The sequence below is a fragment of the Nicotiana tabacum genome, chromosome 15, assembly GCF_000715075.1.
Source record: "Nicotiana tabacum cultivar K326 chromosome 15, ASM71507v2, whole genome shotgun sequence".
Taxonomy (NCBI): Eukaryota; Viridiplantae; Streptophyta; class Magnoliopsida; order Solanales; family Solanaceae; genus Nicotiana; species Nicotiana tabacum.
The window spans coordinates 61063127-61077038 of record NC_134094.1 but is presented as its reverse complement, the minus strand read 5'-3'; positions in this window follow the sequence as shown (position 1 = coordinate 61077038).

Below are 13912 nucleotides of genomic sequence, written 5' to 3'. Positions count from 1 at the left end.
TCTGAACGCGTCGAATCATACTTAGACAACTCGGAATGACACTAAATTTTGCGTACAAGTTTAAATCACCATACGGACCTATTCCCAGGCTCATAATCCCAAACGGACCTCAATAACACCACAATCTACTTCAAACCAAATTTAAAAAACTTGAAAATCTTCAATGCGCCAACTTTCAACATTAAGCGCCGAAACGCTCACGGATCACCCGAAACACGATCCGAACACACACCCAAGTCCAAAATTATCATACGAACCTATTGCAACCATCAAATCTCGGTTACGAGGTCGTTTACTCAAAATGTTGACTCAAGTCAAACATGGCCATCTTAGGCCACTATTAAGGAACTAAGTGTTCCGATTTCAACCCGAACCCTTCCAAACCCAAACCAACCATCCCCGAAATTCATAAAACAGTAAAACCACATACGGGGAGTCTTAATTAGGGGAACGGGGATCTAAAAAGCAAAACGATCGATCGGGTCGTTACAATCAACAAAATAATGTCGTAGGAAACAACTTCAAACTATAAAGTTTCAATAATTGTCAAAATCAAAAAGTCAAACCTGGGCCTACGCCTCGGAACCTAATAAAATTCACAAAATCCGAATACCCATTCATTACGAGTCCAACCATACCAAAATCATCAAATTTCGACCTCAAACCAACCTTCAAACTTCCATTTTTCATTTTTGAAAAGTTTCCACAAAAATCGCCATTTCTTCACTTTAATTCACTAAATAAACGACAAAAACAAGGATCCAAGATGTGAAAAACCCCTCCAAAATCGCACAAAATCGAGCTCTACAACTCAAAATATGAAAATAATACTCTAACCCTCGATTTGGGTTTTAATATTCTATTACCCAGTTATTATGAATCACAATCAGGGAAACAACCTCGAGATCGTGAAGAATAAAATAATCTCTGCCCTCAATTAGCCTATGCAAACGCGTAAACCCAGTCACGATTGCATCGCTCACCAGCTAACTTCTCCTTTACGCGAACGCATGGACCTTGTCGCGTCCGCGATGAACTTAGACTCACAAGCTACACGAACGCGAGCCCATACACGCGAACGCGATGCACAAATTTCCAGCGGCCAACAAGAAGTACGCGATCGCGTCCCTATCTTCGTGATCGCATAAGAGAAAACCAGGTACCAGAAATCAGCAACTCAACAAAGTCCGAAATGAGTCTGAACATGATATGAATCACGCCCGAGGCCCCCCTGATCCCATCCAAACATACCAACATGTCCTAAAAATGATACGAACTTGGTTGAAGTCTCAAATCACATCAAACAACATTGAAATCATGAATCACACCCCAATTCAAGCCTAATGAACTTTTGAACTTTCAACTTCTAAAACCAATGCCGAAACATACCAAACCAACTCTGATTGACTTCAAATTTTGCACACAAGTCATAAATGACTATTACAACTCCCAGAGCCAAAATCCCAGTCTAATTTCAACAAAATCAACTCTCGATCAAACTTCTCAACTTTCCAAACCTTCAACTTTCCAATTTTTGCTAATTCAAGCCAAAACGACCTTCGGACCTCCAAATCAATATCCGGACATACTCCTAAGTCCAAAATCACCATATGAAGCTATCAGAATCATCAAAACTCTATTTCGGAGTCGTTTACTCAGAAGTCAACATCCGATCAACTCTTACAACTTAACCTTCCAACCTTGGGACTAAGTGTCCCAATTCATTCCAAAACATCCTAGGAACCAAACCAACCACCCCGACAAGTCACATATTCACAAATGAACATAGAGTAAGAAATAAATGGAGGTACGAGGCTATAATAATCAAAACGACCGGCCGGGTCGTTACACCAAAAGATGCGACACAACATGGAATTATCTTCTAACATCAGACTAGGGCAGATTTTGAGGACGGACGTCGAGCTTTTCGACAGTAGTCGACGATATGTCCCCAAGTATCATTCATCTTACGTCCCATTGACATGGGTTGTGTATTTAGTTCGAATCCCCATAGTCAGAATAAAACCCAATGTCATCAAAATTTGATGCTAGGGCTACTTTCAAAATCAAAAAATCAAAAAAGTTCAAATCCCTTCTAATCATTCCATCGTATTCTCAATCACTTTCTCGAACTACAGTCAGCCTAATTCTTGTTACACTCGAGATATGTAGGAAACTCAACACAGAGTTCGGTCGTACCCATATCAAAGCCCATTCAAATCAATCCATCCATCATCCAATATCTACAATCTAGTGTCACCTCAGTCCGGGGGAAATTTTCGAAGAAATGTCAAGATCACACGAATCATGTTCGTCCTTGAATATTTGTCATGTACTCCATGGGGCTACAATCAATAAGCAGCACTCAAACTACATCCTAGAACTACACACAACCTGATTCTCGTGCAACCTGAGATATGTAGGCAACTCAAACACCAGAGCTCGGTCACAATCTTCAATACATCCTCTTTTCCCACTTTGTCATGTCGGGACAAAATTGAGTATGGCGTCAATTTCTTTGCCCAAAGACTCTTGCAGCATCTCCGGTCAAAGAGGGACAGTTGTTGACACTCAATTTTGACCCTCCGTATTTAAATTTTAACTTATGCATGCTTCCTAGTCAAAAAATGATAAAGTATAGCATTTTTGCACTTTTTAACTTTGATCAATTTATTGATAATTATTCCTATTTTTACAAAATACAGGAATTTTTTATTATTTTATTACAATTAAATTAATACTATCATTTTGTGCATTTCTCTAAAAATTCAAAATAACTTATTGATAATTTTCCTATTATCAAATAATAGGATTTACTTTCAATTTATTATTTTTCAAAAATAAAATAATAATGAGTAAAATATTATTGTAGTAGTTGGCATTTTAATAATTACAAGCCGGATTTTCTAATTAAATAATCATCTTTTAATTTGTAGCACAGTCTATTAATTACATGAAAGCCAGTAGAATTTATTTCAAAATACGGACCAAGTCCAGTCAAATCCAACGTCTCGTCAATATCTGATGCGACAACACATTTGATGTGACTAGACATTTGATGTGACAAGTCATATCGATGTGACATGACATCCATTTTATAATCTTTATCCAAAGGGTAAAGACCATATTTTTGCCTATATAAAGAGGGTCATCCTCCAAAATTTAGACATACATTCAAACATTTTCTTCTCTCCTTTAGTTGTTCTTCAAGAACACATTCACACAAATCACATTCTTTTTTATTCCATTTTTCTCTATATTTTACTCACTTTCTCTTTGTATCTTTTAAGATTATATGATATTTAACCTTACATATATGCACAACAATACACACACATATAATAAAATAGGGAGGAGTCACGACTATCATCACGACCCCAAATTCATAAGCTCTAAGAAGTACACTACTCAAAATAGAATACTGTTTGATGTGAAAATAAATAGTAGAAAAGACAGCAGTAGAAGATGACTCTGAGGCCTGCGAGCGTCAACCATGTATACCTTGAAGTCTCCGAGATATCTGAGTCAACTCACTGGCATCCGACACGAGCAAAAGTATTCGGATTGCACAAAAATATAAAGCAGTGTAGCATGAGTATATCACAACGGTACCAAGTAAGTATCAAGCCTAACCTCGGTAGAGTAGTGATGAGGTCGGGTCATGACACCTACTAGACATAGTAATCTGAGCAAAATATTAATACAATCTAATAACGGAAGATAAGAAATAATTGACAACAAAACAGTACAATGAGGTAAGGCTAACAACGGATATTAACACAATAAAGGACAACAAAGAATGAGCATATGATAAGAAAAACAAGTAATCAAATACAGTCAAAATACAAGTAAAACAAATGAAGGAATAACTATAATTGTCCCATCAACATGCCTTTTCAACATAGAATGTACAACAAGATTCACAACCGAGGCACCATGCCTCATATTCACATTTCACAATTTAAAATTACAATCTTCCTTATATCAGCGCGTGAGCCTTGCATTTATTTTAAAAACATTTTTCTCGAAATAGCTACACTCATTTTAGCCCCCTTATCTCACCGCGTGGCTTCAAGTAATTCCCTTACTAGCAACACGCGTATAAATCTCACCACATGCGTTTTAATACCCACCCTTATCCCACTGCATGCGTATCAATATCACAGTACAATAATAACTCGCACCACATATACCCATATTCCACAACATTATCAAATCAACAATAATAGTGTTACCATGACACATAGCCCACGGCTCAACCACAATGTGTACAAGAACCTCAATAATAACAAAATGAATGAGAAACAACTCAACAAGGAAGGATGTCCCAATAATCAACACTTTAACCACAATGTGTTAATAACTTTCACAACTACAACCTATAACTCAACAATGAAGGTATTCCCGTGAAATGGCAACTTCCAATTCAAGTACGTAACATAAGTTTAACAATTAAATAGATAGCACAAAATTGCAACTACGACTAAATGCATGAGGATAATTCAACAATGGAGAGGATAGCAGGTAACAACAGCTACAAATAAATGCATATAATAGTAACTTTGGCAATGGAAACTAGAACATGTAATAACAACTTCAATTAAGCCATTTAAGAATAAAATTGACAACGAAAGATAGAACAAATAATAATAATCTCAATTAAGTGCACATAAGTAGCCTAAGAGTCTAAACCGGTCAAATATCACATATAAGCATGTGTACACACTCGTCACCTCTTGTACACGTCTTCCAAATAATTCAAATAGTACAATCAACCAAAATTCTAAGGGGTAGTTCCTCCATACAAAGTTAGGCAAGATACTTACTTCAACTACGTCAAAAATAGCTTTTCCCTTAATATTCGCCTCTGCACGGCTCAAATCAAACCAAAAATGACTTAATTTCATCAAACAATGCAAGAGAAACCAACTACGATTAATAAAGTAATGATCTTTATACAATTCCCTGAAAGTCAACAAAAGTCAACCCGGGGCTTGCCCGGTCAAAGCCTGAGTCCAAGGGTAGATCCCGACTACCCATAACCCTACAAGTCCATATATATATGTTTTGTTTTAAATTTGATTCCAATTCGACTTTCAAATCCCAAATTTTTATATTTCAAAACATAGACAAAAAGTCCCAAAATTTCTCTTAGATTCTCATGAATTTGATGTTAAATCTCATATGTAATCGTGTAATATAGTTGGATATTGATCAAAATCACTTACCCAATGATTGTATGTGAAAATCTCCTCTCCAACTCGCCTCCTACCGAGTCTAGGGTTCTAAAATGAGTGAAATGAGATCAAATCCCGTCTTCCCAGACGTTTTGTTCAGGTGCAGATGTCACAATTACAACACTGGGTTCACAATTGTGAAGAAGGACTCACAATTGCGGCGCCTGACAGCCTAAAGGGATGTTGCAAATGCGACATTGACTTCGCATTTGCGAATTCTGCTCCCATCGCAAATGCGACCTTTTAGTCACAAATGCGAAACTACCTTGTTCCAGCCTCTCTTCGCAATTACGATTAATATATTGCAAATGCGACACCTGAGACCTCATGCTATGATTGCAATTGTGATGTTGGTTCTCGCAATCGCGAGAACTGGAGCACCATCAACCTGGAATTGGGTCCAAAACATTCTGAAACACGTCTGAAACTCACACGAGCCCTCGTGGCTACAAACCAAACATCCACACAAGTCTAATAACATCATAAAAACTAGCTCGCGCGATCAAAACACCAAAATAGTATCTAGAACCATGAATCGAACATTAAAATGCATGAAATTCAAAAGAAATCTCAAGAACATCTAGAATTGCAACAAAGCGTCCGAATCCTACCAAACCAACTCCAAGTGACACCAAATTTTGCAGACAAGTTCCAAACAGAAAAATGGACCTATTCCAAGTCCCAAAACCAAATTCTAAACCCAATATCCATAAAGTCAACCTACAGTCAAACTTAGGGAAACTTCTAAATCTCAAATTGCTAACTTTTAGAAAAATACGTCAAATCAACCTAGGGATCTCTGAATTCAATTTTGGGCATATGCCCAAGACCAAAATCATGATACGAACCTATCGGAGTCATCAAAACACCATTCCGAGGTCATTTTCACAAAAGTCAAACCTAGGTCAACATTTGTAACTTAAGCTTCTAAACCAAGAACCAAAGGGTCCAAATCAACCCAAAACCATACTGGAATGAAAGTAACCACCCCCGTAAGTTATAAAACCACAAATGCACATGTGTGAAGCATAAAAAGGGAAACGGGGATCAAATACACAAAATGATAGGTTGGGTTGTAATATTCTCCCCCTCTTAAAACCAACGTTCGTCCTCGAACGTGCATAGAGATATAACGATTTCGCATATCATGCTCGGTCACCCAGGTCGATTTCTTGACCGGTTGACCCCTCTATTGAACCTTCACTGAAGAAATATTCTTTGACCTTAACTTCCAAACCTGCCTGTCCAAGATAGCCACCGGTTCCTCAATATAAGTTAAATCCTTGTCCAATTGGACTGAGCTGAAATCTAATACATGTGAAGGACCACCATAATACTTCCAGAGCATAGAAACATGGAACACGAGTGAAATCCTGATAAGCTGGGTGGCAATGCAAGTCTGTAGGCCACCTCACCAACCCTCTCAAGGATCTCAAAAGGACCGATATACCTAGGACTCAACTTTCCCTTCTTCCCGAACCTCAGCACACCCTTCATGGGTGAAACTCTAAGCAGAACTCTGTCTCCCACCATAAATGCTACATCATGAGCCCTCCAATCAGTATAACTCCTCTGCCTAGTTTGTGTTGTATGAAGTCGATCTCGAATCAACTTGACTTTCTTCAAGGCATCCCCAACCAAATCGGTGCCCAAGAACCTAGCCTCTCCCGGCTCAAACCAACCAATCGGAGAATGACACCGCCTCTAATATAAGGCTTCATAAGGAGCCATCTGAATACTCGATTTGTAGTTGTTGTTGTAGGCGAACTCTGCAAGTGGTAGAAATTGATCCCATTAACCCCCAAAATCCATAATAAAGGCGCGTAGAATATCCTCCAAGATATGAATGGTGCGCTCAGACTGCCCGTCTATCTGGGGATCAAATGCCGTGCTTAGCTCAGCCTGTATGCCCAAATCACACTGCACGGCTCTCTAGAAATATGAGGTAAACTGCGTGCCTCAATCGAAGATAATAGATACGGGCACACCATGAAGACGAACAATCTCACGGATATAGACCTGAGATAGCTGCTCTAAAGAGTAGGTAGTCACAACCGAAATGAAGTGTGCAGACTTGGTCAGTCTGTCCGTAATAACCCACACTGCGTCAAATTTTTTCAAAGTCCATGGGAGCCCGACAACGAAATCCATGGTAATACGCTCCCACTTCCACTCTAGTATCTTAAGTCTCTGAAGCAAACTGGCCAGCCTCTAATGCTCGTACTTCACCTGCTGACAGTTCAAATGCCAAGCCACATACTCTACTATATCTTTCTTCAATCATCTCCACTAATAGTGTTGCCTCAAATCCTGATACATCTTAGCGGCACCCAGATGAATGGAATACCGCGAACTGTGGGCCTCTTCAAGAATCAACTCATACAACCCATCGACATTGGGCACACAAATCCGTCATGCATCCTCAACACCCCATCATCTCCAATAGAAACCTTATTGGCACTACTGTGATGCACTGTGTCTGTAAGTACAGGCAAATAGGGGTCATTATACTGGCATGCTCTGATGCACTCATACAAATAAGACCGAGAAACCACACAAGCAAGAAATCGGCTAGGCTCCGAAACATCCAACCTTACGAACCGATTAGCCAAAGCCTGAACATCCAATGCAAATAGTCTCTCTCCAACTAGAATATATACAAGGCTACTCAAACTCTCAGCCTTTCTACTCAAGGCATCGTCCACCACATTGGCCTTTCCAGGATGATAAAGTATGGTGATATCATAGTCTTTTAACGTCTCTAACTGTAATGCCCCATAAATTTACATATTTGACTCGGGCTATTTGTGTAACTTTTTTAGGGTAAAAAAAGTCAATCTCGGAGTACGTGTGGACCCACACAAGAAGATAGAGGTGATTAGAACATGATAATGTATGTATAGTTAAATTTGAGATGGTTGGTAGTGTCAAAATATCAAAAGGAAGTAAAAACATAAAGTTTGAAAAGTTGGTTGAAATTGGCAAAAACGACGTGTTTAGGCAATAACGCAAGCTCAGCGCACAGGAGGAAAACTGAGTTGGCAAGGAATAAACCAATGCATTTAGTATGTAACGCACGCTCAGCATGCGCTGGGAAATCTTTTATGAGCAGTGATAGCACACCTTGTGTGCTCACCCACTGCGAGTTCCTCTGCAATATAAAAGTACATGAGCAAGGAGAGAGAAAAATATAAGGATTTCAAGGCTAGGGCTTTTCTCTCCATCACCCATCCGAACAAGGCTTCCAATACACACTTAAGGTGAGTTTTTAAGTGTGTTTTTATGATGATTTAACTTCTCAATCACTAGTTACAATAGGGTTTTGTATTTATTTCATAGGATTTCTTCAAAATCTCAAGAACACCCCAAATGTTGGCCTTCATGATTTGGGTTGCAAAAGGTAATCCTTCACCCTTAAACCTACATGCATGGATTGTAAGTGAATATATGAGCAAGGAATAAGTATTATCACTTATGGGATGGTGATTGGAAGACATAAGTGCTTAACCTAGATTATTGGGTGTTGTAGAGATTTTGTAATGAGTTAATTAGTAAAATTTAGTGGAAGGGGTTCATTGATGATTTTTATGGTACTAAATGAGGCAGTTAGTAGACAAAGGATTTTGTAGTATCTCTTGTTTGTGGGAAGGAGGGATTGTTGGATGAAGAAACACCATTACTAGAGATAGTAGAGTGCTATGCACTCTAGATGTTTGATAAAATGCCAAAATAACCTAAAACCTATAAATATTTACTAATATTGGTCCAATTAAATTATGTTGATATAGATTGAAGTTGTAAGAGTAGTGGGGCATTTTATTATCACTAAAGAGCTTCATCGAGGTATGTTGGCTAAACTCCTTTTCTAGAATCGGAATCCAGAGTTCCTCTTAAGTTCTAAATGTGGTTTGTTCAAACGCCTATTCCAACGGTTCCAAATTGCTTCCGAAGATTGATTTGCCTAAATATTTATGTACTCGAGTCACGTTCGAATTACCCCTATCCTATGATGCTTCCCCTTCGTGGAAAATGTTCAAATATGGTTGTTGTGACTAATGCATAAGATTTAAATCCATGTGTCAATTGTAAATCACCATGCTCTTCTTTGTAAGTATTTCCAATGTGTTTGAGTTCTCACATACTCATGAGTTGAAGCTATAGATATCATGCTCCCCGTTTGGGAAAGGTATTTCAAGAATAAATGGTGTATTAATCGCTTATGATTTTAACTTGTGTTTCGATTGCCAATCATTATGCTCCACTCTTTGAAAGAAATGCAATGGGTTAAGGCACTCATTACTAATGAACTTAAAGCTATGATTTCTAGAATGTTCTATATATTGATGTTTCTGATAATGATCCTTGGAAGTAAAGAAATGAAAGTGTGAATTATGAAATGCGGCCATCGTGCCATGAATAAAGAACATTAGGTATGGCCAAGAGAGCCAACAAAATGAAGATGTTGTGAATAGTTAAAAGTGCTAATGAAGCGATAGATGGTATGAAAAGATGTGATATGAATACATTAATATTTCCATTTCCCTTATATATATAAAAAAAAATATTTTTGGGAGTATCATTAGCGCACCAAGGAAGGGTGGGTTGTAAAGGCCCACACCCGAAACTACACGTGCCGATGTAGGAGACGATTGAGAGACATAAATTTTCTGATACTATGATGAGATTATTCCCCTTAATTGGGATGAGTTTGTTGATAACACCTATTCATATCACCATGTCGACCCACACAGCATTGTGGGGAGAAGACTTAGCCGATCGGATGGTGATCGGACACCATACCGCGCGCGTAGTGGTTCCTCCTTCTTATCATTATATTTTATTTGTATCACCATGTCAATCCATATTCATTCATGGTGAAACGGCTTAGCCGATCGAGTGGAGATCGAACTTCGTGAAATTTGAAAAGGGGATATTGGGTATCCATGTCCACCCGCATACATTGGGGTGAGACGACTTAACCGATCGAGCGGTGATCGGACTCCATGCCTCATGCATGGTGTGACGAACAGTGGCTAATGATGTCCCAACCAAATATTTTAATGCTTATCTGAAGATTTATTATGTTTTAACTTGGCATTTAGATATTACTGGTTTTTCTTGCTACCTTCATGATTCTCTCCTCCTTATATTGGCATTCTATTCCTTGAGAGGGTATTTAGTTTTATATACTAGTACTATTCCATATGTACTAACATCCCTTTTACCGAGGAAGCTGCATCTTTAATGAATGCAGATGATTAGTCAGCATGCAGCTTTGATCTTTGATAGGTGTACCCTCTTCTCAGCTCACTCTGTGAGCCCTACTCTATATCAGGGTCGTATGCTTGTATTGACACTTGTATATTATTTTGAGGTATAGCCGGGGCCTTGTCACTGGCATCTCCATATTGTTCTCATGTCATTTAGAGGCTCTGTAGACATACTGTGGGTTGTATTTTGAGTGAGGAAAACTAGTTATAAACGTTGCTGAAATTTCCGGATATTTCCTCTTCTAACTATGATCATGCAATATTTTGGTAATCGAAAATGGAGCTCTTGTAAGAATGAAAGTTGGTGTTGTGCATACTATTCTCTTGATTGGTTTAACTCTTTATGTTTATCCCCAAATTAATCATGGGACGTGGAATGGTAGGCACTAAGTAGGCTTGCTTGATTGGGGCGACTCAATGAGCGCCGATCCCGCTCCCCAAGTTCGAGGCGTGACAAGCTTGGTATCAGAGCCTAAGGTTTTAAAGCGTCTTAGGATGCCTCAGAGCCGTGTCTAGTGGAGTCCTTCTTATCGATGTGTTGTCGACCACATCTATAATTAGGAGGCTATTTGTTTGTTTAGGAATGTCACCCTTCTTTGAAATTCTAGATCGTGCCATAGAGCTCAAGGTAGGAAGCTAATTTCCCCATCATGTCTCCTTTTCTAGAGGAGTAGCCGAAAGTTAGAGGGGGTGAAGAGGGAGTGACCCCACCATTGAATTTGGGGGAGGTTGCATAAGGGTTCCTCGGGGAATGGGTCGAGACTTGGAGGGATTGGAAGCACTAGTTGCTAGGGGAAATGCCCTTGTTTCCCTTAATGTCACCACTCTACCGAATCATGTGGCGCAAGCACCTAGGAAACGAAAGAGGGTTATTTGTACCAATAAGCCGAAATTTCCGATTTGTAAGAAGCGCCACCTGGGGATATGCTGGATGACTCTTGAAATATGTTATGGTTATGGAAAGAGGGGGGCGTAAGAAGAACGAATGCCCCAGGCTGGGTACACCCAGCCAGGTATGCCCGGCATACAAGAGGGAACATTTGGCACCGTGTCGCAAGTATGCCCAGGAGCATTTTAGGGGATGCAGGTTTGAGTACTTCTAACGGCAATGCAACCAGCATCAGCTGAGAGTGGCGTCAGCACCCGCACCACTAGCCGGTATAGAGATTGTTACTCCCCCCATGAGGGCCTGGAGGAAGGATAGGGAGGATGCTTATGATGTATGCAAAAAGGGTAAGTATCTTATCAGTGGGGCGAGTTTGCTTAGCGGACCTTATCCTCGTTGCAAGAAGTGTAGGAGGTGTCATTTGGGGGTATGCCGCTATCGTACCAATGCATGTTATGGGTTTGGAATCGAGGGGCATCAAATAAAGCACTGCCCCGGCAACCAAAGGATAGAAAGTAAGTCCCTCCTTAGTACATCATTATGAACATCACAAATGTTTTCCTTGTCGTATATGCACATGTATATTGAAGAGCCAACATAAACATGATCTTGACACGACATTGAGTCAGAAAACATTGCATGTACCTACTTTTTGAATGAGACGCATTATTCGTGGAGCCTCTTTACCACGATTCTTTTACACACAACCTCTTAAGGAATTGAGTTCTATAATGATTTCCTTGAATCGAGTTATAACCATAGGTTATTACTTTCTGCTTGCTTCCCTAAATTCTTTACAAAGGACTATGCTTGACGAATTTCTTATAGAACCTTCGGTTTCAAATGAATAGCATTTGCTCACTTGTGCACACACCTTCATAACAGCGAGTCTAATGTAAAGCAACCTTGTATTGAGACCTTTCTTAACACACTCTCTCTCCCTTTCATATGTGGCTCATAGGATTTAAGAAATCACTTTACTTCCTTTGTGAACATTATCCTCTTCACTACTTAACAACTTAAAAGTGCATCTCAACCCCCTTCATATATCTTATTTTATTCGAAAGAGGCGCATGTCTGTATATAGTTTTATCCGAAACTTGATATCCTCACAAATACATCGTAGAATGACCTCTTGTTTTCCTTCGTAGTTTAACACTTAGTACACTTGATTTCATCCTCAAATAATTAACACGCCTCGCTCCCAGTATTGTGGTTACCAATGACGTGGCCTTGTATTGCAACTTGATGGCTAATATGGCAAGACATGTCTAGCTCGTAGCAGGCGTTCATCCTCTATTCCAACCTCTAAAACATGTTATAATTGTTTTTCCTTAGTTCCAAATTCATTGTGCTAGACTCCTGACATAGGTTGGGATACCCATGAGAGAGCGTATCCTTCTATGTATCGCTTTAGCGCTTCCATTCTCAAAGGATTCTTTAGGGGCTCTCCATCAAGTCCAGATACACTTTTGGGTTGTTATAGTACCGCGTTTGTATCCCATGCATGTCCTATCTACCTTTATCATCTGGGTACTTGCCAAGTCACAAAGTCGTGGCGAAATCATTATGAACACTCGCAAACCTTCCATGGTTACTCTACAATACTTTCCCGATTACCATTAACTTTGACCCTCAGCTTCTAGGATCATTTGCCATGTCATGTACATTGCCATATGTGGAGAATTTACTATCCCTAACATTCCACATCCTTGGGTGGATAGGGTTTTATCATTTTTCTTTCTCCTTATAGCATCACATTAACCAATTGAACCTCTCCAACCCATGCATGATTCCACCCCTAATATTAAGACATCCTAGCTACATGGTTTCACTCGTGTGTGGTTAAATTTAAGTGTGTCTTACCGCGACCTTTCCTTCCCCACTTTGGGTGGATGTTCTGAATTTTGGCACATATCATGAACATATTAATTTGATGGACAAGTCTATCATATCGCTAGTCCTTCCATATAGGACCGTCTATTGGGAGGGTTAAGTTGCTAGGATGATAACCTCAAAGTTCTCAACCTCTTTACTTTCAAACTCATGGGCTTGGATCCTAGATTTCGTATGTCAAATCCCGCTAGGTCAAAATGTTGTTTTGTGTAATTGTGAGGCACCTATCATATTCATGATGCAAGGATCATCCCATTCCGAGTTCAAATTGATTTTTCATACACTCAAGGAGGCACCTGGTGTCACATACTTGGCTATTTCTCCTTAGACTTACCATTGCCAAATAAGGAACATATGGAATAAAACAATTGCTATTATCCCTTTCATAAATCATCGTCTTCCAAGAATAACTGATACTAGCGTCTTTATCCTCCCGGTCATGCCTCCCATATATCAGATACCTACACAACCCGATTCTTTTAAATCTTAGGCTCATGTACATGGTTCCGACATTATCAATATGTACTAGTTAACTCTAGGTCTCATTTAGTCAAATCAATGATGTCATCACCATGATTAATCATGCCAGCGCTATTAGTAGTAACCTTAATACCTCTTAGGAT